The sequence below is a fragment of the Ammospiza caudacuta genome, chromosome 17 (assembly GCF_027887145.1).
Source record: "Ammospiza caudacuta isolate bAmmCau1 chromosome 17, bAmmCau1.pri, whole genome shotgun sequence".
Lineage (NCBI taxonomy): Eukaryota > Metazoa > Chordata > Aves > Passeriformes > Passerellidae > Ammospiza > Ammospiza caudacuta.
This window is the reverse complement of record NC_080609.1, coordinates 8,307,730-8,335,674: the sequence shown is the minus strand read 5'-3', so window position 1 is coordinate 8,335,674 and position 27,945 is coordinate 8,307,730. Positions and strand designations below refer to the sequence as shown.

Sequence of the window (27,945 nt, the reverse complement as noted above, 5' to 3'; positions counted from 1 at the left end):
ATTGGCCTTAAACTAATTGTATTTGCATTGTATTATGATTTCTATTAATTAATGCATTAATGTTTATATTCTGCAAACTCTTTTGAAGTAAATCATTAAAGTCTGTACCACTTAATCTGAAATGAAATGCACTTTGAATACAAACCTGGCATGGCACTAGTAGGAACGGTTCTTTAAGGGATTATGGTGCAGATTTCCCTGTCTGTGGTTAAGGACAGCTGAGGACAGGTGGCTCTGGCCTTTTTGGATTCCCTCCCTCCTGGAGCTTGCAGCACAAGGCAAGGCTGGGGGGTTTGTACCAGCTGCAGCAGTCCTGCAGTGCCCCTAAGCTGCCTCCTCTCACTGGAGCAGCCCCAAGCAGAGAGGTGAGGGAGTGCAGTGGGGCTGAGCTCACCCTGAGCAGCCCCTGGTGCTCCTTTTGGGGCACTGGGGGTGCTGTCAGTCAGTGCTGACTCAGAACCCTCCTGATGCACAAGTCAGGAATTCCTCAGTGATGCCAGGTCCCACTGCCCTTGGCTAGGAAAACCCCCTAACCAACAAACAAACAGCACAGCAACCCCAAGTGAGCCCAATGCACTTCTAACCTGACAGGGAACCTGGGGCTGTGCACGTTGGGGTGTTCAGAAGAGCTGTCAGCAACTGCTTGCTGTGAGAATTCCACTTTACACAGAAAACTTTATTTTGTATAATTCTTCTGGCCTTATTTAATTTCAGTTCTATCAACAGATGATAGTCAACAAATCATTTCCTAAAGCCTACTTTCAGGGGTTGGCATTTCAAAATTCCAGTAGACTAAAACAAAATAATTGATTGATTAATTATATGTCAGCTGACCATTAATTTTATTTAATAAACTAAATCATCCAGTCTTCTGATTCATATACACTGAATATGCAGTGGCTTCCTATAATTCTAGAATAGAAGGCAAGGATATGAAGATTACTTTTTTCCTAAATAATTCTTTGCAGCTGGAATATCTAAAGTCCATTTGCCAAACAACAGCACATCTGAGAGCTTGCAATGCCCCGCATACTGCAGGACAGGTCTCACTGCTTCTGTACTGAACACTTGCTGGTGTTCAAGTATTTCTATTAAGCCTTTCAGGATAATTCTAATTAAGTCATTAACTGATACCACACTAGCACTGATATTTGGACTTCTAGAACTCAGGAGTCTCTCTTTTTGCCTAGATATCTACTGCATATGTTCACAATGTGAGTAGTTCTCTGTAAACTCAGACCAAAAATAATCCTCTGTGGAAGTGAGCTTTATCTCCAGGGTTTGGATCAAAGCTGAATGTGAACTTCTCTGGAACTCGGCCTTGCAGGGAGGTTTTGATTTATATTCACCTGATATTCTCAACCATGTGTGAGGAGATAAGGTTGGTTATTACTCTCACAAATGATAAAACCAAAAGAAGGGAATCTCTTGAAAAATCAGTGCTGTACATTTTTAACATTTAGATGGGAAAATTTCCAAACAATTAACATCTATTATTTATTTGCTATACTCATTTTACTTGCATAGTTTGATTTGCTGTCTCAATTTTTTTGATTTTGGGGTATTTTTTACACTTTTATAGTGAAGTTTCACTTATTCAAGCCACTGCATGAAGTGGTGAAGAACAAGGGGCACCCATACCCCAGCTCCCTCTGTCTGATGCATTTTAGGGATGCAGGGAGCTGTCTTGGAAACCTCAGGGGAAGAGTAGAGGTGGACAATTCTGCTCAGCAGGTCTGATGCCTTTGAGATCTGTTGAAGTCATAGTGCAATTTACTGCTCTCTCCTTGCACCTGTGTTCTTTCAGCATGAGTTGGACGTACTGTAGACCTGGCTTCCTACTCAACTTCCAGAGATATGAAAATCTAGGATGATAGAATAAATCTCTCTTTTTGTAAGACAGTATTTGCCTGTGTCTCTAGGCACCTCACTGGGTGAATTGCCAGATGGATATTTGTGTATAGATGGAGTTTAAGTGGTGGAACCATCAAGTCTCCCAGCATTTTAAAAATTACATGTCCAGTGGTATAAGAATACCTTTCATTCCTACTGAAAACTCAGGCTGCCTTCTTAACAAGAATTCTTCTTCTAGAATTATGCTCTACATTCCACTAGATAGCTTTAGATAATTGCATATTATTGGCTATTTTAAATGTAAAGCAACATAACCAAACATCATAATGTAGTTTAAGTGTAATGACTTACTTTTACTTTTTGTACTTTTGACATCTGGCAATTTTTTAAAGTGCTGTTTGTCTAAGACAGTGCCAAGAAGCTCTTTTTGAAATGAATTTCTCTCCTATGCCAGAAACACAAAGGGTTTATTTAGTTCATTACAGTATGGATGTCTAAGTGACCCTTCATGTGTTCTTCAAATATGCAAATAGCATAATCCTTATACTTAAAGAAATATTTACATATCCTATTTCAAAATAGAAATGTATTCTTACTGCAGCCTTATGAAAAAATCAAGTCTCCCTACAGTGCTCAGAATAAGAGCTCTGTTGTTTTTACACAATTGGAGCTGTGATTAAAGCAGTGCAGGAAAAACTGTGACAAACAGAGCTTACACACCATAGATGTAAGAATTTTTCACTTTTTCATCAGGAACAAGGCTAAACACTACGTATACATCACACCTGATAACAGAGACAAAAATAGTTATTGCCATTTGCAAAGTGGCCACAGTAGGGCAAAGGATTCTTAAAATTTGCAAGGGGACCAACTAAATGAAGGAATTCTGGGTGAAAAATGTGCTGTAAACAGAGCTCTAGAGATGAGAGAATCAGGAGGAAAGGTGCTGCCTTGGTGTCCTGCCAGCCATCTCATTCCACAGTCACTTCTACAGCCCTTATGCAAAACCACAGGAATTCTGCTTTCTAGAGTAAATAAGTATCTATTAGCTAGATGATCACATTTCTTCATAACAAATAAAAACCTTCTATTTTGAAGGATAGTTTTAACAACAAAATGGGAAATGCAAATGGTCTAAACAATATTATACAAAGATTAAAGGTGACAGAAATACATTCAAGTTCAGCTGATTTTCTTGTGGTGAAAAAAAACTCTGTGGAATACTTTAAGTGCTGAATAAAATGTTTTGTGACAGAAATTTCCTACAAAGGAAAAATTGGAGGAGGCATGTTTCCAGTGTAGGGTGCATATATTTGACATACTGTAAAATTCACAAGTATTTAATTGCATTCGTAAAACGTACACTGTGAGCTCCCTGTGGCTTTCAGCCAGTGTCTTGTCTGATCAGGCTGTTTGAGGTGAATGTTTCAAAGTCCCAGGCAGCCTTTGCTAACTGGTTACACCATACCTGGTGCTTCCCAGTGAGCTCCCTGGCTTTGGGACATGGGCCCTTTGGGCTTTGCTCACTCTGCAGCCACGCCAGAGCAGTTTGCTCATTCAAAGGACATGAGCATCCCACAGCTTGGGGGAGTCTCAGCTCTTGCTTCACCTTTGACATTTGGCATTAATTAGGGAAGGGAAGCTACAGCTTGTCAAACAAAGCTAATTTGAAGGTAATTTGGTTCACAAGCTGGATCATCTGGTAAAAGCTAAATTTCATCCAACCTTTGGGCATTGCACTTCCTCTGTGCATGTCTGGGAGGAAACAAGAACATAACAGCTTATAAAGAAAGTCATGTTCTGCCCATAGATTTCCTGTCTTTTATTAAATGTGTCTTGAGTGGTGGATTCAGATAGATTGCTCTGTAAACGTAATTATTTTTTCCTATCAGTATTAGGAAAGGAAAGTAAGCAGGATTTATGAGACACTTTAGAAGAGGATTTGAAGCAGACCGATTAGCATATCAGTCTTAATTATAATGTAAACTAGATAATATGAAATATAAATCCGTTGTTTTCAGACCAAAGAATCAATACACAGACTGGAAGTTAATTTTTTTCCCTTCACTTATGTCAAGAAATGAAGACAGCTTGATGTAGTTTCAGGATAGTTCTGGAATTTTTCAATTAAATTAAAACTACCAAAATACTATTCCTCAAAAATAAAAGCACGAAACTTCAGAACTAAGCACTTGACTGCTTTTTTAAATTGAATTTTTAAATATAATCTATTTTCCCCTTGCTTTTTCCAATGGTAAATAAAAAGCATAAATAACTTAATTGAAAAATTAAATTAAGGAGAATCAATTTGTGACAGATTTATGAATGCATATAATGGCTCTTAACAAAATATTGAGCAGCCATACTTAATTAAAACCCAGATTTCCTACATGATCAAAATGAACCCTTCCAGAAATATTATTGGGGTTCTTTTACTTTTCTCATCCTGGATTCCCTTTTCTTATTGACACCCTGAAACAATATCCAGAAATCTCAGCCCTGCAGAAGATTCTGATTCAAATGGGGAGGCTGGTGCCCAAGGAAGATATTCTCTCCACCACAGCTCTTAGACTTGCAGCTGATTTTCCCCTCTAAGCTCAAGAATGAAACACTTTTCACTGGAGTTTCTCCTGGGCACTGAATGCAAGTTTCAGTCCTTTGTCTCAAGGACTGTAAGGCTTGAAGCTGTGCCCCAGATATGCTGTGGTGCTCTCCTGGCACACCAGTGGGGCAGGGAGCACCACCTGCCTGTGCTACAGAGTGATTGTTCTCAATGTGCACCAGAATTTTGCACAGAGAGCTCAATTCTCAGGTTTCTAAAAGATAGTGTGTAGAGCAGGAATTGATATACAGGATTTCACTGTGGTTTGCAGTGGCAGAGAAAGTGAGGCAGAATAATGCAGGAGAGCTGCCAAATAGGAAAGCAAAACTTTTCAGCAGAGACAAAACCCCTAAGCCTACAACTCTACCAGTAAATGGATTGAATGGAGAATCATTTTCTGCCTTGAGGTCAGTGGGATGGCCAAACCCACAGCCAATATTGTCACATCCCAGCCAGAGTGGCACCATCCAAGCTGCTGCTGGGCAGTGGGTGCCCTGTGCTGTCCCCCAGCCATGCTCAGACACGAGGGTTGGTGCTGCTGCCCATGGCAGCTCTGTGCCAGCTGTGACCAGCAGAGTCACACTTCAGCAGAAAGGAAATCCAAGCGGATTTCAACTTCACAACAAGTAAATTTTCATCTCTTCAAAATGTGTGGAAATTTTTTTTCTGTGGTAAATGGTGTCTCAGGGCACACACACACAGGGGGCCAAATTAACCAGAGGCAGAGCCAGCACAGGCCCTGTTAGGGAGCAGCTGGTGCAGGCAGATTATTCTCCCAGCACCAGAAGGTTGTGCGGCTCCCACTGCCCTCTGGGGCTGGCTCAGGACAGTCAGAGCACAGCACTGAGGGTGCCTCCTCCATCCTGCTCCATCATTCCCTCCTCCCACCCCATGCTGCAGCACAGCCTCTCAAGGTCAGCCTTACAGCCTCTGAAGCACTAAGGTTTTCTGACTAGGGTTTGGCATTTAAATAGCTTTTATTTCATTTTCAAGGCAACATTTTTTGCTTTTACTCTTTAAGTATCAGTTACTTGAAAATGTCAGAGACAATATCTAAGGAAAAACAATCTTTTTCCTCTTCTTGTCTCTCTGTATACATGGTCAGAGAACCATTTTTCTCTGTATTCTTTTCTTATACAGGTTGGGGTTATTGGTTCATTTGTTCAGCCAATTTTGAAGAACTGTCCTTGGCATTCAGGGACAAATGCTTCTTTCCAATCAGCAAAAGGGAGACAAAAGAGATAATCCAATATGGCATTAGATTTGCAAGCAGTTCAAGGTCTTACATGGCTTAAAAATCTCTTTTGGTTTTTTCAGAGAGATGTAGAGGTTTCTCAAAGAATTTTATAGAACATTTTAAATTTGAAATAACAAGTTTTAAGTGTGGAGACAGCAGAGCACAGTCAGTGTATGACTTCTTTTCAGATTCTGATGACCTTGTCACTGTAATTATGAGCAAACAGTCCATTATTTTTATGTATTTAAAGAGACAAAAATTGCCTCTACATTTCTTGAGTGCCAAACAGAGTTTGATATTCTTTTATAAAGTACTTGGAAACACCTGTTCTTGGATGCAGCTCCAAATTCTGAGTTCAAGTAGTTGAAAGAAAATATGTCAGTAAATTTTCATGCTACCAGCATTGGGCCAAGATAGGTCTTAAAGAGAAAAAAAAAATCCATAAAAGAAAGATGTAGATGCCATTTCTGCTGTACCAATAGATACAATCTATATTTTTTTTATAGCAAAGAATTTCTCTCAATCAAGAGTGAAATATACCACTGAGTTAACATGAAAGGCAGAAGGAATTGCTTAGGAAAACATACAGGGAGTAGCCCTGCAAGTGCCATCCTTTCTTTGCATTGGCTTTTGGTGCTCAGCTTTCCATAAGGTTTGACCAGGACTAAATTAATCCCTTGCATGCAAATGCCTGCATTATGTCACTCCAGTTAATAGATGTCATCCTTTGGCATGAAGGAAAGCCTGAAAAGAATCGCATCATGTAGAGTGAAAGTGAAAAAAGTAGCTTAAACCCCAATCAGATCTTGAAATTAAATACTTTCTCCCTCTCCTGCCTGCCTGTTAGTATCTGCAAAATTTTCTTTGAACTTCTAAACATATAAAGATCGATTTACAGGCAACATAAACAGAGGTGGCAGGCAGTGCCTGATCTTAACCTACTGGAGTAGCTGCAGCTCACTAGGACAAAACTCCTCTTAATCTGGAATTTGGTGGGAAAAAGAAAAATTGTCATTGAGATGGCACTGGCTGCTGGTGGCCAGTGTAGGGTCTGTGCATCTGCACCTCTAGAGCAGGTTCAGCTGGAGCTGGACCCCTTCCCCCTGGAAACAGGAACTGTCCAGACACAAATCAAGCCCTCCCTGCCAAGATGCTGTGTAGTCCACAAGCCTTTGTCTGCTACAGAAAGGTGTCCCTACCCCACACACACACTTTTTTTAACACTTTAAAAATTAATTGTTGAGCCTTCTAGATATTATTTTTAAGGCAACAATATTAAAATGAAACAAATTAAAATGAAGCACAAGGTGGGAGGTTTTACCTCCCCTTGTATGGCTCCCTTTATGGATGGATCTTGCTCTTTTTCATACGTATTGGCATAGTATAAACCAACAATAAACCTGCTTAACAAAAATCTTAGCCTTCATACCAAGCATCTAGAATTCTACCTGTAAAGCTGGATGCAACTGCTTTCATGGAAAAGAAGAAAATCAGCTAAGTGGGTTTATGAAGCTTCAGTTATTTTTGAGAATTATAGACAGAGAGAGATGCAGTGATGAGATGTGTGGAACAGTCTTCCACCTTTTTCAGCACTGCATGTTTGAAACACAGAAATATACATGTATGAAAATGTTCTGATTATTTGAATTACATATGTGAATGTTTTTACCAAAACCACTGAAATATTAGAATAAAATAATTCTTTAGTACACATTGTGTGAGGTAGATGCACATTTACAGCATTATGAGGTCTTCATGATTACTTTGATTCCAATGGCCTGACTCCAACACTTCATGTTAGCTGTGTGTTTGAAGTTCTTTGTTAAAGGTAGACCTAAACTGGAATTCTTTTTCTAAGAAAGACTCATCCAACCTTCCATTTACAAATTAAAATAGATCTTTCCTTACCCCTTTCTCTTCTGAGTGACAGAATATTCCTGTTTCTCCTTGTGAAGTGACTGGTGTCAGAGAAGTTTCCAAGGAAATAAAATGGTGAGCTGTAAAGAAAAGATGCCTTGTGAGATAAAATTCATAGTCAAGAGAACAATACCGTTTTCAGGTCTCCTGTACTACCCTTTTCAGGTGAAAACAAATCTTCTAATACCAAAAATAAGATTTAGCTACTCATCCTGAAAAGAAATATGAAAATAAGGGTGCTTTCAAAAATCCATATTGCATTCTATAAAGTTACTTTGCAAGCACTTGAAAATGTGACTAATGTTTAAAAATTCCCACCCTTTTAATGAAAAATTACTTGTTTTATGTTTTCTAAATATTAGTCATAATAAGGATTTAATTTTATTTAATAAGAGGGTTTAAAATACAAACTACTACCTTTAGCTTAGGTTTCAAAAGCAAGCCCTTCAACTTGGGGATGCATCTTTCCTCAGGCTCTGGATCAGGCTTCACTGCTAGTTTGGTAGCAGAATTGTTTTTACTGAGGGACTCTATTGCTACCTTACCTACCTTTGTAAACATAAAGAGTTCCAACTCTCTGCAATGAGCAGTAAACCCTCAAAAGAGTGCATGAGAAATGTCTTTCTGAGCACATTTGTGTTGGTGTGTATTCCTTTCATCTGGAGATACCTGGATGCAGCAGGATTTGTCTGCTGTATGAAATCCAGTTTTGATCTCAAGAACCCCAGAGGTTTATCAGAGCTTCTAATTCTAAACTATATCTTTTATTAGGCAAATCTAGAGTGAAAACCCAACCTTTTGCACCTTCAATGTTTTGTTCAACCATCCAAGATCATGGATGGTTGAACAAAGAGCCAGCTTTTAGCAGGCTCTTTGTTTCATCTGTTCATCCTGGGAGTTGATACTTCCTTCAGTGAAATTATTTGTTTTCACCAAAATCCAAGTTTGGCAGTTACTTTGTATCACAAAATCCCACTTAGCTCTCCATAAAAGGAATAAGTAACATAAGCACTATGGAAGATCCCATTCTGGTTCCTGGATTTTTATCAGCTCCTGTGACTGCAGGCAGCTCAGGGAGGCCACCTGCCTCAAAAGATCCCAAAACTTCTGCCTCCCCTGGGCAACAAGATGCAGTTTGTGTTGATGGCTCCATATGTTACTGGAGATTAGCATTGCTCAGCTGTATTGCATTGATGATCACTCTCAGAGCAGGCAAGCAGTAATTAATTGATTCCATCTGTATCTACATTGGGGCACAATGTGTTTTTTAATGACCATTCCTACAAAGCAGCAGAGAGCATAGGATTAACAAGTCAGCCCTGATGGGCCACAGGGATGTGGAGAGACTGACACAAATTTGCAAAAGAACATTCATATGTACAAGTTAGGCTACTGCAGAGAGCTTACTGTAGCTTGAAGTCTGAATCAGAACACACATGTAACCTCACTATGCTGTTCAGTTGTAAGAATCACTTCATGACAAAATGTGTCCAAAGACAGTCACTGAAAATAGTAACTGAAACTACTCCTGAGTAATTTTGGTTAGAAGGTCACATCCCCTCAGAGAAGGGAAGCACTTTCTATCCAGGTTTACCATTTAATATTGAACCAGAGATTCTCTCCCTGTGACCTATTTTAGGAAACACAGAGTACAAGTATTACAGTGCATATACTGAAGTTGTCTTTCATTACTATTTTTAAAGTACTTATTATTCTGATAGGTTATTACAACTACATATTCATGAAAGAACAATGTAACTTTTTCTGACTGCTACAAAAGTTCCAGTATTAATGTAAGGAAGTTCTAGAGATCAGAATTCAGACAGTGCAAAACATGGTCCCATAACTGTCACTATTGATGATCAGAGTTATGATCCATATCACATAATGTTCTTATTTTGAATCATGCAGGTGATTTAAGGGCTTTATGCAATTCACAGAGTTTTGATGCATTTCATCCTTTGTTTCCATAGGACAAATGCAGAACTATTCCCATTACTGATGACAGTTTTTCCTCAAAGAAAAATTTGCTGGTTTAGTATTTGAGTACAGTCAGTGGTCTTAGACTGAAGGGCAAATTTTGCCTTGTGAAAGTTGAAATTTGTTTCATAATTTTTAAATGTGTTTTTCGTGAATAGTCTGTACATTTTGAGTAGAAGTCTAACAAATTCTGGATATGAATTCACTCAATCAGAAATCTGGTGAGAAGAGCCAGGTGACAATTTGATGTTTGAACACAAGTTACCTTTGTGAAGGCTCTGTCTTTTACACAGGCAAACAGAGCTCATTCTATTATTTACCACTATTTTGCAGTCCTGGTACAGGATAGGTGACTGTAGTATTTCAGTGTAGGCCTATCTATAATTAAAATAAACTTGCAAGTAATCTACTCTGACTCTGCTGTAGTAACAGCTGTCAGATTGAGCAGCACTTTGTAAATCACCTTCTGTTTAACGTGCAAGTGTTGGAGTTATTTATAACTCTGCCATATAAACGTCACAAAGGATGTTTGGTGATTCACAGATGATAACAAAGAACATACTGTGGGACAGACACAGAAGAGAAAGCAGTTTTTTTTTTTAGACAGAACCATTTGGAGTTCTTCACACTATTCTAGATCAGTCCTTAGGGTATCAGCATTGCCACTGGATTGGATTTCTACTCACTTTGCCTGGAACCCAGCTAGAGTTTTGCCTTTGTTTTTCTAAGGGCCAAACTTTCACTGATGGATTTATGTGACAATTAATACATATTAATAAGCAGAACAATAGAATGAAAACTTAAGTCTGGTGGGTTTGCATCAAATGCAATAATTCCCCAGGTTTATCTACCTCTGAACCATCAGGTACTGCTCATATGAATGACTAAGTGACACATATGCTATTTCACTAAATACATTGTAGATGACAGCAAAAAATTGGCCCAGGGGTTCCACCAGCCTGAGGGGAAAAAGGCTGGTTCTGAAAAACTCACCTGAAACTGTGCAAAGCAAATATTTCTAATTTGACAACTGAGATCTCTTTAATGTCATGATTTTTACCAAGGTAGCAAAGATTAAAAAAAAAAAGCCTGTCAGAATATCCTAGGAAAGAAAGTCCCACTCTGTTCAGAGCTTGATAAAGCCCACTTTTCCTCCTTTCAGCTTTTTGACCAGAGAAAGTGTTTGCCCTGTGACATACATGGACACCACTACCTAGAGAGCCAGCCTTTAAATACATAGGATAATTCAGGACAGGTGTTTCCTCAGACTTTCAAAATTTAACATCACTGCCTCCATGATTTTATGTTGTTGATTGTCAGGGAAAGGAATTTACAAATATATGTAATTTTTCGTCTAAAGGCCTTTGGCTATGGGCTTGTTGCTGGTGACCTTGAACCTCTCTCCTGACTGTGGTCTATGCTTTGAGATTGAAGATCATCAAATGCAGCTAAAACATAGTAAATTTAAAAGCACGGATAAGTTTAAAATTACTTTAGCCATATTGAATTGATTGCTGGAGATTCAAGCTCTGATGAACTAGGAAAAGTTTTCTTCCTGGTTCTAGGGGGCTCCCTCCCCTTCAGCTATTTGTGATATTTAATCAATTGCCTCACTCAGGAATGACTGAATCTGTCAAAACTGGTGGAAATTAGATCTGCCCAGAAGCTTGCTCTACAATTTAGGCAATGAGCTGGATTAACTACATCCATGGACCAAAATATTTACTGGAGCTTTTAGGGAGGAAAACTTGTGGACTGGTTTTCCCATACTATGATAGTAAATATATCTGTGTGTGACCCCTAGCCACCAGCTCAGAGCAGATAAGTAACCCAGCATCCTCAACCCCTGACCTGATAAGCTTTCTACCTGATAAAGCCCCAATAAAAAGGAATAGATAGAGCCCTATCAGCATTGCTGCTTTTTCAGGTATGAAAGCTTTTCTAATGCCAACTAAACCTGGTCAGCTCATGAGGAACAATGAATAATTATTACAGAGATGAGAAATTTCTGCTTATTGGTCAATTTCATACAATTGGTCATAGAGAGAAACGTCTTTTAGTCTCCAGGTTCCTTGTCATGCTTCACTCTTGTATAGCCTACAAAATTCAAAATGTCAAGCAGGCCTACAGAGAGGGGTAAGGTAGTATAGCAAATGCAAAAGTAACAGAAAGATTTTGTTTAAAGAAGTAAATATCAGTTTAAAATGCTTCTAACCAGCAGCACATGAATATTTGCACTACTTTAAACTCAGCAAGGCTATAATATTTTCTTACAAGCATTGGAAACAATTGAAATTCCTAGTCATTGAATGAACTTAATTAACTCTGTGGCTGACAGTGGTATTTTGACATTAGTTACTCGAGATTACACTGTGAAACATTCCAATGGCCAAAAAATACTTAAGTTAAAAATTGCAGGTGAAAAACCAACCTCTCTTTGGTATGAGACTTACAATTCATTGATAGACATTAAAATTTTCTTTATGATTGCTATGTAACAGAAAATCTACTGCTGCATCCAGACCTTTTCTTTAAATTTCCTTTAACTTTCAGGAGTTTTTTCCATTTACTCTTCTGGTTTACTCCTGTTATATAGCAACTCTCAGAGAAGTTATATTACAATAAATCAGTCTTTTCAGAGTACCCCTCAAATGTTGTAGTAATACCTGGTAGCTGATACAAATCTATTCAGCTCATGTGGCATAAACTTAATTGCTTGTTGGAATAATACCTTTCTGCTGGCTTTGACCAGCATAACTACTGCCTAAAAACTGCACGCTCAAAAATCACTCCTAAAACAAGTCAAAGTCCCATAGGCTTTAGAAAGGCAGAAACAGTCAATCAGATCCTCATAAAGTAGCCCATCTAATTGTTTTATTTATTTAAATTCTTCACACTTTCTTTGAAATTAAGAGACAGTGTCCACATATCCTTCGCAGTTCATTAATCTTACCAGGATCCAGTGCATATTAATCAAAGCTCCTGAAAGGAATGCTAGCTGAGTCTGACTGTAGCGTACACAAGTTGTCTCATTGCATTTCTTTGGAGAGGCACATTTATCCAGCACAGTATCCTTAAGGATTTAATTGCTAACTTAGGCATCCCCCACATGTGCCAAAATAAAAACACAAAGGGTCTTTTGTCAAGAATTCTTTTGTTTCCTGAAGGCAGCTTTGTTCTTGAAGAAGAAAACCAAAACAAATCAAAATTAAAATTCTCTGTTACATTTATTTACATTTCACCCAGGAGTTAATTTATGCCTTCAGTGGGTTGGTGAAAAAAAGATGAGCAGGGGACACTTGCTGATCAGGTGTCCCAAAATTAAAGAAAACAAAAATGACTATTAGAAAATAAAACTATGTGTACAGCTTGATAATTGAAGAGTGCCTATTAAAAAATGCAACTTTGGAGTGTACCCCGTTGACAGACTAACTATGATCTAGAGGTTCAGGAAGACTGATGAGAACAGATGCTTTGGCTTTGCTTTCAGCACTTTGACTGATGGTTGGAAATCAATACCACAGCTGCCATAGCAGGTAATGCCATTGACTGGGTGCTCACTGCTTTTTCCATGTTCAGGAAACAGACTTTTGAAATTGCATGTTATCAATCATGCTTTAATCACTGTTTTGTGTTTTATCAAGCAACAGATATTGACATTGGAGGTTCTGAATTTTTAATGGAGTTTTAATTCCTGAGAGTTCTCTGCACTCATCATAATAACAGTACTTAGAACTAGACTTTAAAGAAAACATATGCATACTTTTAATTCTTGCAACAGCGTGCTCCAGACTGCACCTCCTTTACAGTATTTCTTTGGTTTCAAAGTGGCCCTTTCCTGTCTCCTCTCCCCATCTGGAAAGGCTCACTTTGCTTTGTGCATCTTTCCCAAGACACCAAGCCAATAGTCCTGATGCCAGGCATTCCTCAAACTGGTTTTCTATGCATTAAAGGCACAGTTAATATGCTTATATTAATAAAATTTTGCCAGCGCCCTATAAGCCCCAAACAACCAGTACAATAAGTGCTATAGCTTCTAGACTTTTCAGAACTACATACAGGTGTAAAATTCAGAGTCCACTTGGATAGGAGGTGGCACAGGTGTTGCAATACTAAACTACTGAAGTAAAAACAAATGCAAAATAAGAAAATACCCCACCAGAGGTGAATTTTGATGAGAGATGCTTCTCTGAGCTTCCCCAAATTGCTACAGACTGAGGGAGCCCTGCACCTAGACCCTGCAGAAAGAGCCCTCCTCACCCTCCCCTCGTGATTCACCTGGGGCTGTGGTGTTCCTATTACATTGCACAGGTTCCATACCTTCTTGGTGTTCTCATGGAGAGCTCCTCACAGCACTGACTCTTCCCTCTTCACACAGCAGCCACTGACTCCAGTTCCCTTCTCACCCAGCCACCCCACTCTTTTATAGCATCTGCTTCTCATTGCTTACACCTGTGGCCTGTTAAAGTCAGGCCTGTTCCCAATCTTTGATAACTGGCCCAGCTGCAACTCCTTAGGGGTGAGATTACTTTCTACACTATCTCTATTTTCTTCTATTCTATCCCCCTACAAGCAGGAGTGCAGAAAATGTAGACAAGATCAACTCATGTTTTAGTCACATGAATGAATCACTGTTTTCTTGGTAGGGAATTGTTAATCAGAATTGTATTACAGAATTGTTTGATGTTAACCTGCATTGGTAAAGAAACACACTTGTTGCACCTGCAGGACAGAAGAAGGGAGGGGTCAAGTAACCCTTTCCTTGCCTAGCTAGTGTCTTTGAGGAGCTCTTACAGCCCTGGCACAGCTCTGCTGCTGCTCACCCTCATGCTCAGGATTCTCCCTCCTGCTGCACCCTGCCTGAGGAGGCAGAGAGGAGAGGGGGGACAGGAGAGGTGTGTGGCACCAGGGGAGGACGTGCTGTGCCCTTTCTTAGTGTCCCTGTAGGAGCTGTGTCCCTGAGCCCCAGCTGATCCATGGCATTCCAGCCTCCCTGGCCCAGCCCTGCCCGTGTCCCCTGGCTGGGGCTGTGCCTGTGGGAGCCCTGCAGTGACCAGGGGGGGTTTGGGTCCAGCCCCTTCCAGCTTCACTTATCAGCCTAAAGAAAGGCTGGATAACCTGGGGAGCAACACCATTGCTTTGAAATATTTATCCATTAAATGTGCATAGAAGGGACTCTGTCAGCCAAACACTGTGTGGTATAAGGAAAGAGGACACTGTTTTCCAGTTCATGAATCATCTAATGAGTGTTGGCATTTAACAACTGGGAAATAACCAATCCCTCAATCAACAAAAAAAAAAAGGTAGATAAATAGCAAATATTATTTAAAAATCACATCAGATTTAGGCATGTTGAATGAAGAAATCTGTGTGCATGTGCTACTGTATTTTGTTTACCTGTGTTGTTATATTTCTTTAGCATATGTTTTTCTGTTTATATGGCAATGCACTTGTAAAGCAGAACATGGATTTTATCCAACTGCTGCATAGAGATTCCCATTAATTAATTCTAATTTTTTAAAAAATCTGTATTTCAACAGGATGAATTTTTGATATGGCTAGCAGTGGATTCTCTCATATAACATTTTTTTTTCATTCGTTACCTCTAGAGTTTTCTGCCTTTCAAGCCTGCGGTTTATTTGTAGTTACTAATTTTATCTGCTATAAAACTTACCCTTAGGTCCTCTGCACAACAAATGTCTTGGGGTAATAATAAAAACTAACCTGATTCCCTTATCTGAAATGTAAAATATTGATGTTGCTCTACTGTTGCCCACAAGAAAAAGGACAGAAAAATGAAGGTCAGTCTAATGGAAACAAATACTCAAAGGAGATAAATGCTGTGTTATGCCAAAGATTTAGTCACAGACAAACACCAATTGCTAATTTTTAAAAGTAAAAATGACTGAGAAAGTATTCCTAATATGTAAGCAGTGAATTTTTACTGTTTTTCTTCCCAATTCTAAGAAAATTGTTTTGCTGGTTTTAAGTTTGTCCATTTGCTTTCAAGTATCAGACAAATTAAATGCAGGCACTTAGAACCCCACACTCACTCTGAAACAAACATTGTTATAGAGGCCTGGAGATAATAAATGCCTGTTTAGGCATTAGGACACCAGAAACTACTTGCTAGAGGTAAAATGATCTGCCACAGACAAGGGAGATTTAAACATGAGTTTAAATTACTCACAGAGAATGCCTGGGACTCTTGTTTCTGACTCTCCTGGTGTTGTCCAAACATGAACACTGGAACTCAAATAAGAGTTGGTCTTGGCTCAACCTTGTACTGCCAGATTTATTTTTTTTTCTTTTGCATCCTTACTGACTTTTTTCCCCTCCATTTATCCAAGAAAGATGTTTAGAAAAATTAAATTAGAAATATCTTAATTTCTAAATTGAAATTATAAAAATATTCTTTCCTCCTCAAAGAATCCTTTAGAACTTGACCTCAGCATATTTTGGCCAAGGTATCCTTTTAGCTGGTACAAAGAATATCAACAGAGGAAGGCTCTGCTCTTCCTCACAATACCAGCAGAGGAAGGAAATGCTCTTCCTCACAAGCAGACTGACACGTTTCACAAACTGCAAGCTGGTCCAAAGCGCACACACTCAAACATTCCGGATCTTAGTCAGTATTGAATCTTTTGTGCTGTTTTATTTGAGGTGAGGAATGTTTTAGAAAATGATTAAGAAGTTAGATATCTATTCAGGAAGCTTTTCATCAGAGCTTGCTTTTAGCCAAAGCCAGCACTTGCCCAAGGCAGCAAACTGGGACAAGGAAAGAGTTGTGTCCCTCCTGTCCACTGGGACAAGGAAAGAGTTGTGTCCCTCCTGTCCACTGGGACAAGGAGAGTTGTGTCCCTCCTGTCCACTGGGACAAGGAAAGAGTTGTGTCCCTCCTGTCCACTGGGACAAGGAGAGTTGTGTCCCTCCTGTCCACTGGGACAAGGAGAGTTGTGTCCCTCCTGTTCACGTTCCTGCCCCAGAGCTCTGACAGGCAGGGGGGCTCTGCTCTGAGTGATGTGGTAAAGATTTGACAAACTGATGTTCTGGCCACAGCAGCCACCACACAGAAAGCCTCTCCCTTCTCAGGGGAGAGGACTAAGACCTTTAGAAGGAGGCAAAGAATGGGGGTTTGAAAGGGAATTTCCTGCGGGACAGACTGGAGCTTCCCTGGAGTCAGGGCACTCTGCAGCACTCCCAGGCTTGTTGGGGGCAGTGGATACCCTGGAAAACTCACCCTGTCAGGACAGACCACACAAGATCTCTGTGGCAGTGGATTCCATGTGTGGAGGGAGATGTGGGGGCTCCATGTGCATCTCTGTCCTGGAGCAGGACTTTGGGATCTGATTGAGAGCAGCAGCCCAGTGCAGTTCCCAGGAGAGGGAACAGCAGCAGGGGTGGGACGGGAACCTGCTGTGGACATGTGGTCACAGCTGGTGCTGTTAACTCAGCCCCCCAGCACTGCCTTCCTGGCTCCCTCTCTGGTAGCAGACGCCACAGAGTAGGAGCAGACGTATTTCCTCCTGATGTCATTTCCAATTCTAATTTCACAGAGCTGCAAAGGGAGAATGTATCAGAGGCAGGCTCCTCCTGTTACCTCCCACCCGTGTGTGGGCTGGCACGTCATCCCTCAGCTTCTTGGGAAGGAAAGAGGAGCGTGCTGGAGATGTGCAATGCTGGCTTTTGTATTTCAGTTTTCTTTTCCATGTTATGCTTCTGGAATGTCTCCTGGGATCACCAAGTGATTAGCCACAAACTCTGGTTGATGATCCCTTTAAAAGCAGTTTGCTGTGCTCCTCTAGAAAACCAGACTATCCTTCAGGCAAAAGCAGCATACACAAAATATGATGTATTTGCAAAAAATGTGCCTTTCCATCTTTGAAGCTGCCTGTAATTACATATCCAGGGAATTGTTTGATGTTTACATTTTCAAGTATATGACTAGTTGTATTTAGCATAATATTTTTCATCTTTTCCCTTTCTTGTTTCATTTTTTGTGGTCATAAATTAAATTACATTATGTTCCAAAAAGAATGAGGACTGAGAGCAAGTCACAGCAGCCCTGACACAAGAGTCCGGTAACCAGGAAGGCCCTTTTAGGTGGTGGCCATGTCCCCTGAGCCTTGCAGAGGAGATGCCAGCTGGCTCACTCCAGCAGCTCCCATTCAGAAGAGAGCCTGGCTATTTCCCATGATGTCTGATGCCCAAAGGGATCCACTGACGAGTCTGACATCCCTTCTTGGGGAGAAAAACTGGCCAGCTGCCACAGTCTCTCCCCCCTGCAGCCAGACCAAATGTCTCCTGCTCAGTAAAGCTGGCTTTGGGCCCTTGGGTTAAATTCTTCTCTTGGATTTAGGAGCATGGATTTCCAAAACCTTAGCTGGTTTCAAAGGAGGTATTACAGATTTACCAGTTTCCTTGTGATCAGAAGCCAAAGTGAAGTCTAGAGTACATAAAATAAATCCAGGCTTTTGGTCTAAATTTATAAGGTTGCTTTAGAAAGCCTTCCAACAAGATTTATCCTCTGGTCTAAAATACATTTCAGTTGACTTCATCCTTGTCAGCCATTGAACAACATCCTAAAAATCTTATTTTGCCCCTAATACAACATTTATTATTTACATAATATATGTGTATATGTATAAGCAGTACCATGGAAATAATTTCTACTATAAATTTACTCTCTTCTTAAAAAAAAATACTGTGGCTTTCTGAATATTCTTGAACTCATTTATTGCTCTCACAAACACTTTATAAAAATTTTAATAGAGCAATTTATACTCTTTAGGTTGGGAGTTAATTTTCTTCACACAAATAGACTGTTAATGCAACTTTATGGCTGCAGACATGAGCCCCAAATAATGGACTCTAGGAACAATGAACTGACATCAGTGGCATTTTGTGTTTCTGCAGGTAGAATTATGTCGTTAAATTTTGAGCAATATTTGTTTGTTACATTTTGGTTGCCGATATCTTGGACATTTGAATTTGAGAAGCTTAATGATGCTTATTATAATTACAGCCTTCAAATACTTAAAATATTCTTTAACTATTTTCAAGTATTGTCTGGAACAATTCCTGCTTTTTAAATCAGAGGCTTTAATGGAGGGTCAGGACATGTGCTGTCTTGTGCTATGGTGGCCATCAGCTGCTTGGGACAACATTTAAGGCTCCTGGACATTTTTGAAGAGATGCTATTGGTGTGTTAGTTGGTTTGTCTTTTGTTAGGGTTGTTTAATTCTGCTTTGTGAGTGTGTTCTCAAGTGCCAGCACTGAGAAACTTCAACCACATGAGTTATGTTTTCCCTGCTCTACACCAGGAGACTTATTTGCAGCTAGAGAAGGCTTTAGACAGAGTCTAGTTCAGCGAAAAGGTGGGAAAAAGGCACAGGAAGTGCCACTGGGGATGGGGAGAAGTGGGAGCTTGAGGGAAGGAAACGAGTTTGGGTGACATTACTGGGAGGAAAGGCAGCCCAGAGGAGCTGGAGAAAGGTGTTACACTGACCAGTGAGGTCTGTGTTAAAGAGAAGGACTTTAACTGGAGTCCTGGAAAGTGAGCTGGCAGAAATAGAATAGAGCTGGATAAGGAGGCAGAAGCCATGGAAGCAAGTTTTGGGAGGGACAGGGCAAGCCTTGGAAGTGGTTTCTAGGAGGACTTGCTGCAGTGCCTTTCCATGGACTGCAGTGAGCTTTACACTACCTGTAATGCCCTCGAGAGTCCTTGAGGAGGGAAAAGTCCCCGTGGCTGGGAGCCTCTGCTGCCCTCCAGAGTGTTCCAGGCTGGCAGGCAGTGCCTGCAGTGCCCCTTGGCACACATGGACACAGCCTGTGCTGCCCTCCAGAGTGTTCCAGGCTGGCAGGCAGTGCCAGCAGTGCCCCATGGCACACATGGACACAGCCTGTGCTGCCCTCCAGAGTGTTCCAGGCTGGCAGGCAGTGCCAGCAGTGCCCCTTGGCACACATGGACACAGCCTGTGCTGCCCTCCAGAGTGTTCCAGGCTGGCAGGCAGTGCCAGCAGTGCCCCTTGGCACACGTGGGCACAGCCTGTCCTGTCCTGTCCATGGCCTTGTGCTGCCCTGCTTGTTTCAGTACTCCCCATCCTGGCCTTCCTTCACCAAGGGGAGTCTTGCTCCAAACCTTCCCAGTGCCCTCAGAACTGGATTCCTGAGGGAAGGTCTCAGCAGGAAAGGTAAGAGGCAAAGCAGGTTACTGAACGCAACAGCCTTTTCCATGTCATTTGTCACCATTCAGTGCTGGTATTTTGTTTTTTCCTGTTCCATGCTGATGTACTTGTAGAAGCCTTTCTGGTAACACTTCATGTAGCTCATCAGATTGAGCTCCAGGTGAGCTTTGGCTTTCCTAACCCCAGCCCTCCAAGCCTGGACAGAATCTCTTTGGGTCAGCTGTCTCTGCCCCCATTTCTTGCCTGCCTCTCCTTTATGGTTGTGTTCATCAGGAGCTCCTTGACCATGGATGTGTGCCTCCAGCTGCCTTTGCTTGGTTTTCTGCTCACAGAAGTGGACCATCCTTGAGTTTGGAGGTGGTGATCTTTGAAAATGAGGCAGAGAAGTTACTGGAAAAGAAAACAGACCCTAAATGTTAAATGCTGCCTGAGAAAAATCACATTTTATAGCTCTGCATCTGTCAGAGGTCTCTTGTCCTTCTCTCATTAAGTGAGGCATTTTAACCAAATTTTTCATTGCCATTCATTTATTTTTTAGGTGTCTGTCCTGACCTCAAGTTCAGGTTGACAGAAATGCTGAGCACTAATTATTGCAACCAAGATGAATAATTTGCAATTTGAACATCAAAAGATATTTTGTTTCAAGCACCATATTCAGAGTGTCTCAGCAGCACCTCCACGTTGAAGGATACTTTTGACCTTCATCTCTGTGTGCCTCAATTAAATGCCATCCCTTATCTCACAAGACTTTGTGAAGTTAAATTAATTAGTCATTGTGAAGCCCTCAGAGACAGCAGTGATAAATGAGACAGAAAAGTCTATGCAGGAACTATTGCTCTTCTGAGACAGTTTGAACAGTGAGAAACAAACAAGACTGGTGGCACACACAGCAGAGAAAGTGTGTCAGAAGGTGCTGAGATCTCTGTGAGAGCTGTTCACCCTTGGCACTTGAGAAGGCCAGAGTCCTATGGAAAAAGTGCTGAGAGATTATGGAAAGTGTATGCATAAGGAATACAAATACAGCTATGCAGCTAATCTTAAATTTTGGCATTTCCCAATTTTTAAATGATGATTTTGCAAACTTTGACGCATTTCTACACATAGTTATGGCAGTGTATTCAATGCCTCAGAACAGGTGGTGACACCAGAGGAGTTTGTTGTATGTCACAGCCCTTCAGTTTTTCTTTAATTTGTGACATATTTTCATTAGTATGCTCTCATAATTAACACTCAGAAGGTTTCTCACTAATGAAACTACAAGAGTGTCTCTGCTAGAATAAGAAATGGTCTCATTAGGAGTAACATGTTTCTTAGACACAATACTGAACCCACTCTATAGTTAATTATCTGTGTTTTTCTCTGAAGTGAAATATATATCTTAAATGGTATGTAATAACACATTTCACTCAGCGCATAAATTGATTACTGACAAAAAACACGATGGAAAACATCTATATTGCAAGGAAAAATTCCTATTTTCATTAACATAATTTAACAGGCTTTCTATAAAATTATGGTTGTGAAACCACTGCACCTTTGTCACATATTTTGTTATGTTCCTTTATTTTCACAAGTTTAGAGCTTGGCTATAAGCCTAAACTAGAAAATTAAAATGTGAACACTCTCTCCTGTTATCTTTCCAAAAATCAGATTTTCTAGTGCCAACTTTTGAAGTTCCAACCACACAAAGTTATCATCTTCTTTCTAAAAGATGGAACATGCCCTTCTGATCCAGTACTTGCCATTCAGACAGCAAAGAATTTTTGCTTCTATTCACTTCAAAGAGATTTAAAATTAATGAACTTCACAACTGAGAATACAAGATATTTGAAATTTTGTGGTTAAAAGCCAGCTGAAACCATGGAGTCAGCATGTTTTTACAGAAAGCTGAGGCTGAAACAAATGGGATGAGACAGTTCCCACATGCTGCTGGACCTTTGGCACTTGTCCTGTCCATCGAAACGTGTCTGACACTACTCTGAGCTTGTTCCACAACCAACCTGCTCTGCCTACCAGAAAACTGCCTCTCATCTATCTGTGCCACAACTGGTTTAGTGCTGTCCCCTCCTCCTCTGTGCTATTTACTTTGTGGTATTAAATACTACATTTTCCAAGAGGAATTGGACCGACTCTCAACTTTCTTTTGTGGAGCTTAAACTGTTGAACTCTCACAGTCAGACCGTGTGCCTGTTCTTTTGGGAATGCCCTCTCTGCATGTCCCTCATTTTGAATTCAGGATTTTGACATGGATTTCCACAACAATAGTGTGGTGAAAGTCTCTCAAATTCTTCTCATAGCAACATTGATATTTCCCCTTTTCCAGCTATAAAACACTTCATCTGTACTTGGAAACACTCCACTACCTAGTGAAAGGTATGTTTTCAACAACAGTGGCATGTGAGGGTTTAAAGGTATCCTAAATTTGACACATTTTTTTGCTCATCTGCTACTCCAATAGAGAAGAGGACACTGGGATACTTTAAAGCAAAGCTTTCAGGAACACAAACTATGCAGTGAAACTCTCAACCAGACCTAAATTCTTTTCACCAGAGTCAAAGCAACTTATTGTTTACTGCACAAAGAGCAGGAAAAGAAGAAGACATAATCAGATAACCTATAGGAATATTCTGTAATATTTAAAATCCCTCTGAAAATTTATCCTTAGTGCTTAATAATGGTAAGGGCAACATTTTAGAAATGAGCCTACAGAAAGCCAGGCTGTCACTGCCAAATGCATGGGATGGGAACAGGATTTATGTTCCATTGCTTCTGTTCAGTTTTGGGACATCAGGAGCACACAAAGTGCAGCTCCCAGGCAGCCTGGCCATGGCCCAGCTCCCAGTGCCCACCTGCACTGCCCTGCCCTGCTGGCAGCAGCCCTGCTGGGGGCTCTGAGAGCTCCTGGTGCCTGGGGAGGCTGCAGGACTGGCTGCACCCTTTCCCTGCCTCCTGGCAGTCGCCACCAGGGCAGGTTTATGCTTTTCTGTCATTTACACATTGAAATCTTTTATTCGGAATTATGACAACTGTCAGTTTCCACATAATTAAAGAGGGCTCGGTGTAGCAGAAAAAATGAATGTTTGCACTTGTGTGCGCTCGTCTCTGCCCCCTCCTGAGAAGTGAATATTTAATTTCACCAGGTTCTTTATGAGACAAAAAGTGGTACTCAGAGGCAGCTGGATTCTGAACCTTCAAGTTTAGCATGACAGTATGAAAAATAATTTTTCATAAAGACAATAAGTATCTGTTTGGTGTGTTGGGCACTTCATAGTCTGAAATATTGTTAAAAATCTAACCAACCACGGGAGGTTTCAAGAGGAATCTGTATATGTGGTGTGCTTCAGCTGATGACAGAAATAAATCTTTTACATACAATGTCAAAGGCAGAATTCTGCAGCCTACACAGACACAATGAAAAGCAGGATGATCCTGGATGACATTTTCAAGTCTGTACCACTATTCAGGATTACACAATCATTCATCTGACTTAGGAATTACTGAGAGGTGCAGAGATGAGAAGACCAAAGAAAGGGATGAGGTTTCACAAGCTGCCTGGTTTATTACAAGTACCAAAATACTGTCTGAAAAGGCCATACAATTAAGAGAAGCAGAGAACAGTGACTTTAGCGGAAGACTGATTGGTTATTACAAGCCCCATAAGTCTCTTTTAACAGTTGTGAGAAAGAATTTTTCTTTGTGGGGGCTTTTAAGAATTTTTAATGAATGGTTACCATGATTTTTTTTCATGAAAAAAATTACATATCTTGTGGGCAGCAAGGGCACACTCCTGTCTTTGGGCAAGAAATCTAAATGCTCACACATGTCTATCATGGGAAAAACCCAACTCTCCTTTGCAAAAACATTTTGTTGCTGTCAGCAGGTGTTAGTGAATTTTGTTGAAGTCAGTGATGATTTTGCAGAAGTACTTTTGAGTTTGGTCAGTGCCATCTGCCAGGGAGTGATGGGCAGCTGTGGATGCTGGAGAACAAGGGCTGGGCACTGCCATGGTGTGGGGTGGCCCCACGGCAGCCCAGGGGGACACACTGCTGGCCTTGCTCCCAGGCTGCAGGAGCAGGGTGTGTTTGTGTGAGATGATCAGGGGAAACGTTTGGTTTGTTGTCTGGATCCACTGTTAAAGTTCAGAGCTCTCCCAGATGGTGCCAACCCTGCAGTTTGTACCTCAATATCCCTTTTTCAGTTCCCTTTTTTACCACCCCCTTCCTCTGCCCTGGTCTCCTCCACAACACTCATCTAACCACTTCTTTCCTCATTGCTCCCAGTTTTGCTACATCCATCCCAAATTTGTCAGTCCTCATACCCTTACCTGTGTCTTTTGTGGTCTTAGTGATGCAGTTACCTTGGTGCCTTGCAGGATGTTACTCCCCCAAAGGTCTGCAGAACAACTCCCCAATTATCTGTGAAGTTGGGCCTTCTGTTCCGTTTCTCACAAAACTCCCCCTTCACCACCTGTGAAACCCAGCCCTCCTGCATAGTGCTATCTGTAACTTTAGTCATTTTCTCACTTTCTTATCAATCATGTTCAGCACTTTTCTCATGTAATGTCCAGTAATTTTCCTCATCTTGTTCCCTTGCCTAACCTCAGGCCAGGGCTTAGTCAGTGACCCAGTTATTTAATCTAATGTTGATACCCCAAAATAGGTTTTCCACATTCCTTTTTCCAATCCTTCACTCAATTCAGATTGATCCTCTTAATTTTCAAATCCCATTACATTATTTACCTACAAGCTTCTTCCTGCTCAGCTGATTCACTTGTTTTATTGCTTAGGGATGTTTCAGGATGAATATTTCTTCCTCTTTACTGCCTCCTATCAGTCTGTTATAATCTAAAGACACTTGCTGGCCTGAAAGAAGTGGAGTTAACCACAAAGACTCCAGCAAAGAGAGAGTCCTATTGTCAGGTGGAAACAAATGCAAGTGCTGATTTTGAGAAGAGTGACATAGTCTGAGCCCTGCCTAGTGCCCCTGCTGTCTGTTCTTGAGGACAAAAGTACTGACTCTGAGGCAGGGGAAGAGATTATATAGATTTAAGATTAAAATTCCATCACCTGAAAGCACTTTGAACCGCCCTTATTTCCCCCATAAATTTCTAAAATTCATGTCTCTTCAGAGGATTTTGAGTTAGGAATCCAAAATGCACACACCCAAAATAACTTGGGCATTAAAGATTTTGTTAATAACAGTGAAGTGTTACAGCCTATTCTCGTGTACTCGCAGCACAGTGCAGGACTGGGACACCACAGCACTCCACAGTCCAGCTTTTTGTCACTTTGTATTTACTGTCAAAGCTGGATCCAGCCAGAGCTGCAAGCCTGTGCTGAGCTGAGCTGAACACAGCACTCCAGCAGCAAGGAGAGGATCTGCAGAGTAGGAGGAGGCAACACAATGTGCTTGGAAGTAGATGTCATCCTGATGGGACTGCTTGGGTAATTAAAGTGAGCAGGGAAGCTGAAGTGATAATATAGGCATCAGGATGACTCCAGTGAATCTGAGATTGTTATATTGTGTTGGGATCCATCTTGCAATTTTCTCCTTTTCAGTGCTCCCTCTCCAATTTATACAGTGTAAGAAGGATTTGAGAAATTAATTATTCAGTTTTCATTAATTTCTTTGGCTAAAAGTGCACAGCTTTAAAGAAAAAAATTGTAATTTTGGATGGTCTGTAATGTTGTGGGTTTTGATGATTCATTACTTTGAGTTGGTTCCATACAACTTAAATCTCAACATTTCATGTCAAACCACATATTTCATTCCTCCACCCTGCACAAATATGATTTTCTTGTTTTTTTCAGCAGCCAGTGCACTTTTTTCCATTAGGTGTGGATTTACCACTGCAGCACATACTTATGTATTGTCCAATGGAGTAGCCATGGGATGGTTCTGCCTCTTATCCAGAGGAGGTTGCATCCTACTGTGTCATTAATTATCCAGAGCTATGAGAACATCCCCTTTTTAACTGCAGTGTTATATTTTGTTATATTCTGAACAAAACCACATTAAAACCCGCCACTCAAAATGCAAAGTAATGATGCTCTCTCTTAAATGTGCCTGGAATTTCACTATCATGAACTTTACAACAGTTAGGATCTCTTATTACTCTCCCTTATTTACACTGGGCTGGGAGATAGAAATGGAATTGAAAAAGAAGAATAAAATAATTTTTATCATATTATCTTCAGATTCACAAGCCCAAATCTGCCTCTCAGTTCTCTCAGCCTGCACAAGAGAACATGGCTGGTATAGGAAGGGAAATCTCCTGAACAGGAGGGCTTCAACATGAACAAATCCAGAGGCACATAAGGCTTTCAAACCTCATGACAACACAGTGATCTGGGCCACCTTTCATGGGGGTAACCATGGCATGGGAATGGGGATGGTTGTAGCTTTGCCTGCAGCAATTCTGTTTCTTGTCTGAAGTCAGCTGAAAGCTAGATCAGGAAACTCCAAAGTGGTTCATTGGTGGGTGGGAAATCTGACATTAGCATTGAGTTAGGGGCCTTGGATGAAACAATCTGCCACCAGAGGTTGCAGCAGCCAGGAAGCTTTGATGTAGCTGGAGCAGGGATCCTTTGTTTTCTATTTGTTAAAAAGTTCCCCTGTGGAATTTTTGTTTGGGTTGTTAAAATCTGTTTAACTCAAAGAGCTGACAATAAGCACTTGGGAGCAAAACCGTCTCTTTGAAAGTCTTTTTGCTGTTCAACCACATTGGCCAGCCCTGCCAATTTATAGCTCTGTTGGCTCACATGGCTCTGAAGGCTGCTTAAGCAAACAATTAAGCTTCATTGAACACTCTGAGCACCCCAGTGGCAAAATGTGCACTTTTTCTATAGCCTAGGAGATACCCAGAATGAAAACATGTTTTATAGTCACTGTTTTCCAAGCCATGGCATAAGGCAGCTTGAGGTTCCTGGGTTTAGTAGTCAAGGGCAACATGTACTTAGCAAGGACCTTATTTCAGGTGTGCAGGGCCCTGAACTAAGAGCAAAGCAATTACAGAAGTATTAAAGACTGGTGTCATTTTACACTTGGTGTTCCTTGAGGAAGGCCATGTCTGCTCAATGCCTAATACAGTCTGTTTTGATCTCTGATCAAGGTTGTTACACCCCCACAGCAACTGATTTGATCAGCGTTACTCATTATTTCCAAAATAAACTCTGATGTCCCTGCCTCATGCTCACAGCCAATGAAGGCTGCCTCTTTCTTTTGGCAGGGCCTATATCATGGCAGAGATCACTGGGTCACCCCTGGCTGCATCTTGTGCCTTTAAACCTGAAGCAAGAGAAGGTTTAGATGCAGCACAGCAGTCAGGGAATATGTGATAAAGGGGTCAGTGCAATCCAGGTGCCCTGTGATGGGATGCCTGCATGCCATCTCAGCTCCCACACTGGGCACCTCCAGCACAGGACTCAACCTACAAGCACAGGTTTGTGCCATCCCCTTCCTGCCTAAGGCAGCCTTAGAGAATAAGATTTGGAAGTCTGTACAAAGCAGAAAAACCTTTGCTCCAAGGTGTATGCCACAGTGTGTATTATACAAACTCAATAGATTGAAATAGTCCACAGTTGTTCTGGGCTCAATAAAACAATACTAATAATACAGAATTAAAAGATGGTCCCAAGTTTATTGTTTGTTCAATTCTGAAAAGTCTTCTGGGGTACTGGTGAAATTTTACCTCTGTAAAACCAAAACAAGATAAGGTCTATGAGAGCACCTGATTTTACATAGAAAAACATCTTTGGAAGAAAAGAAGCCAAACTTTGACAAATTTTTCAACCATTTCTAAACAACATAAATTTAATAAATTCAATCCCTGCTAGATTTTAGGCTGGCTTTTTCTCTCAGCCTGAGACATGTAGCATAGTACCATTGCAGCCTCTTCTCCACACTCTTCCCTGCTCTAATTTACTAAGGGTTCCATGGCTAGAAAGAATGTGAAGAATGAATAGTATCTCCTGCTTGCCTTGGTACTTGGGCCATTTCTCCTCTATCAACACTAACAGAGGGAAGTGATTGAGAGTGAACTTTCTATGCTGTAATTCTCATGGAAACAAGCAAAGGGCCCCTAAGAGTTTGCCTGTGCTCAAGTTGCTGTACAGATTTGTAAGCAGCACTGACTGCTTTTACTCACCTCATGGTTATAGAACCTATTC

The 27,945-nt window shown here is 40.8% G+C and overlaps 1 protein-coding gene and 1 long non-coding RNA gene across 2 annotated transcripts in view; one reads left to right on the top strand and one right to left on the bottom strand.

Moving 5' to 3' along the window:
* SHISA9 (shisa family member 9) overlaps positions 1–27,945 on the top strand; it is a 175,845-nt gene that overhangs the window by 37,665 nt on the left and 110,235 nt on the right.
* On the bottom strand, positions 1,144–13,963 carry LOC131565393 (uncharacterized). Its single transcript, XR_009275445.1, has 3 exons — positions 13,911–13,963; positions 7,602–7,690; positions 1,144–1,865 (listed from the first exon to the last, which is right to left on the bottom strand). It is a non-coding gene; the product is annotated as an uncharacterized LOC131565393 (long non-coding RNA).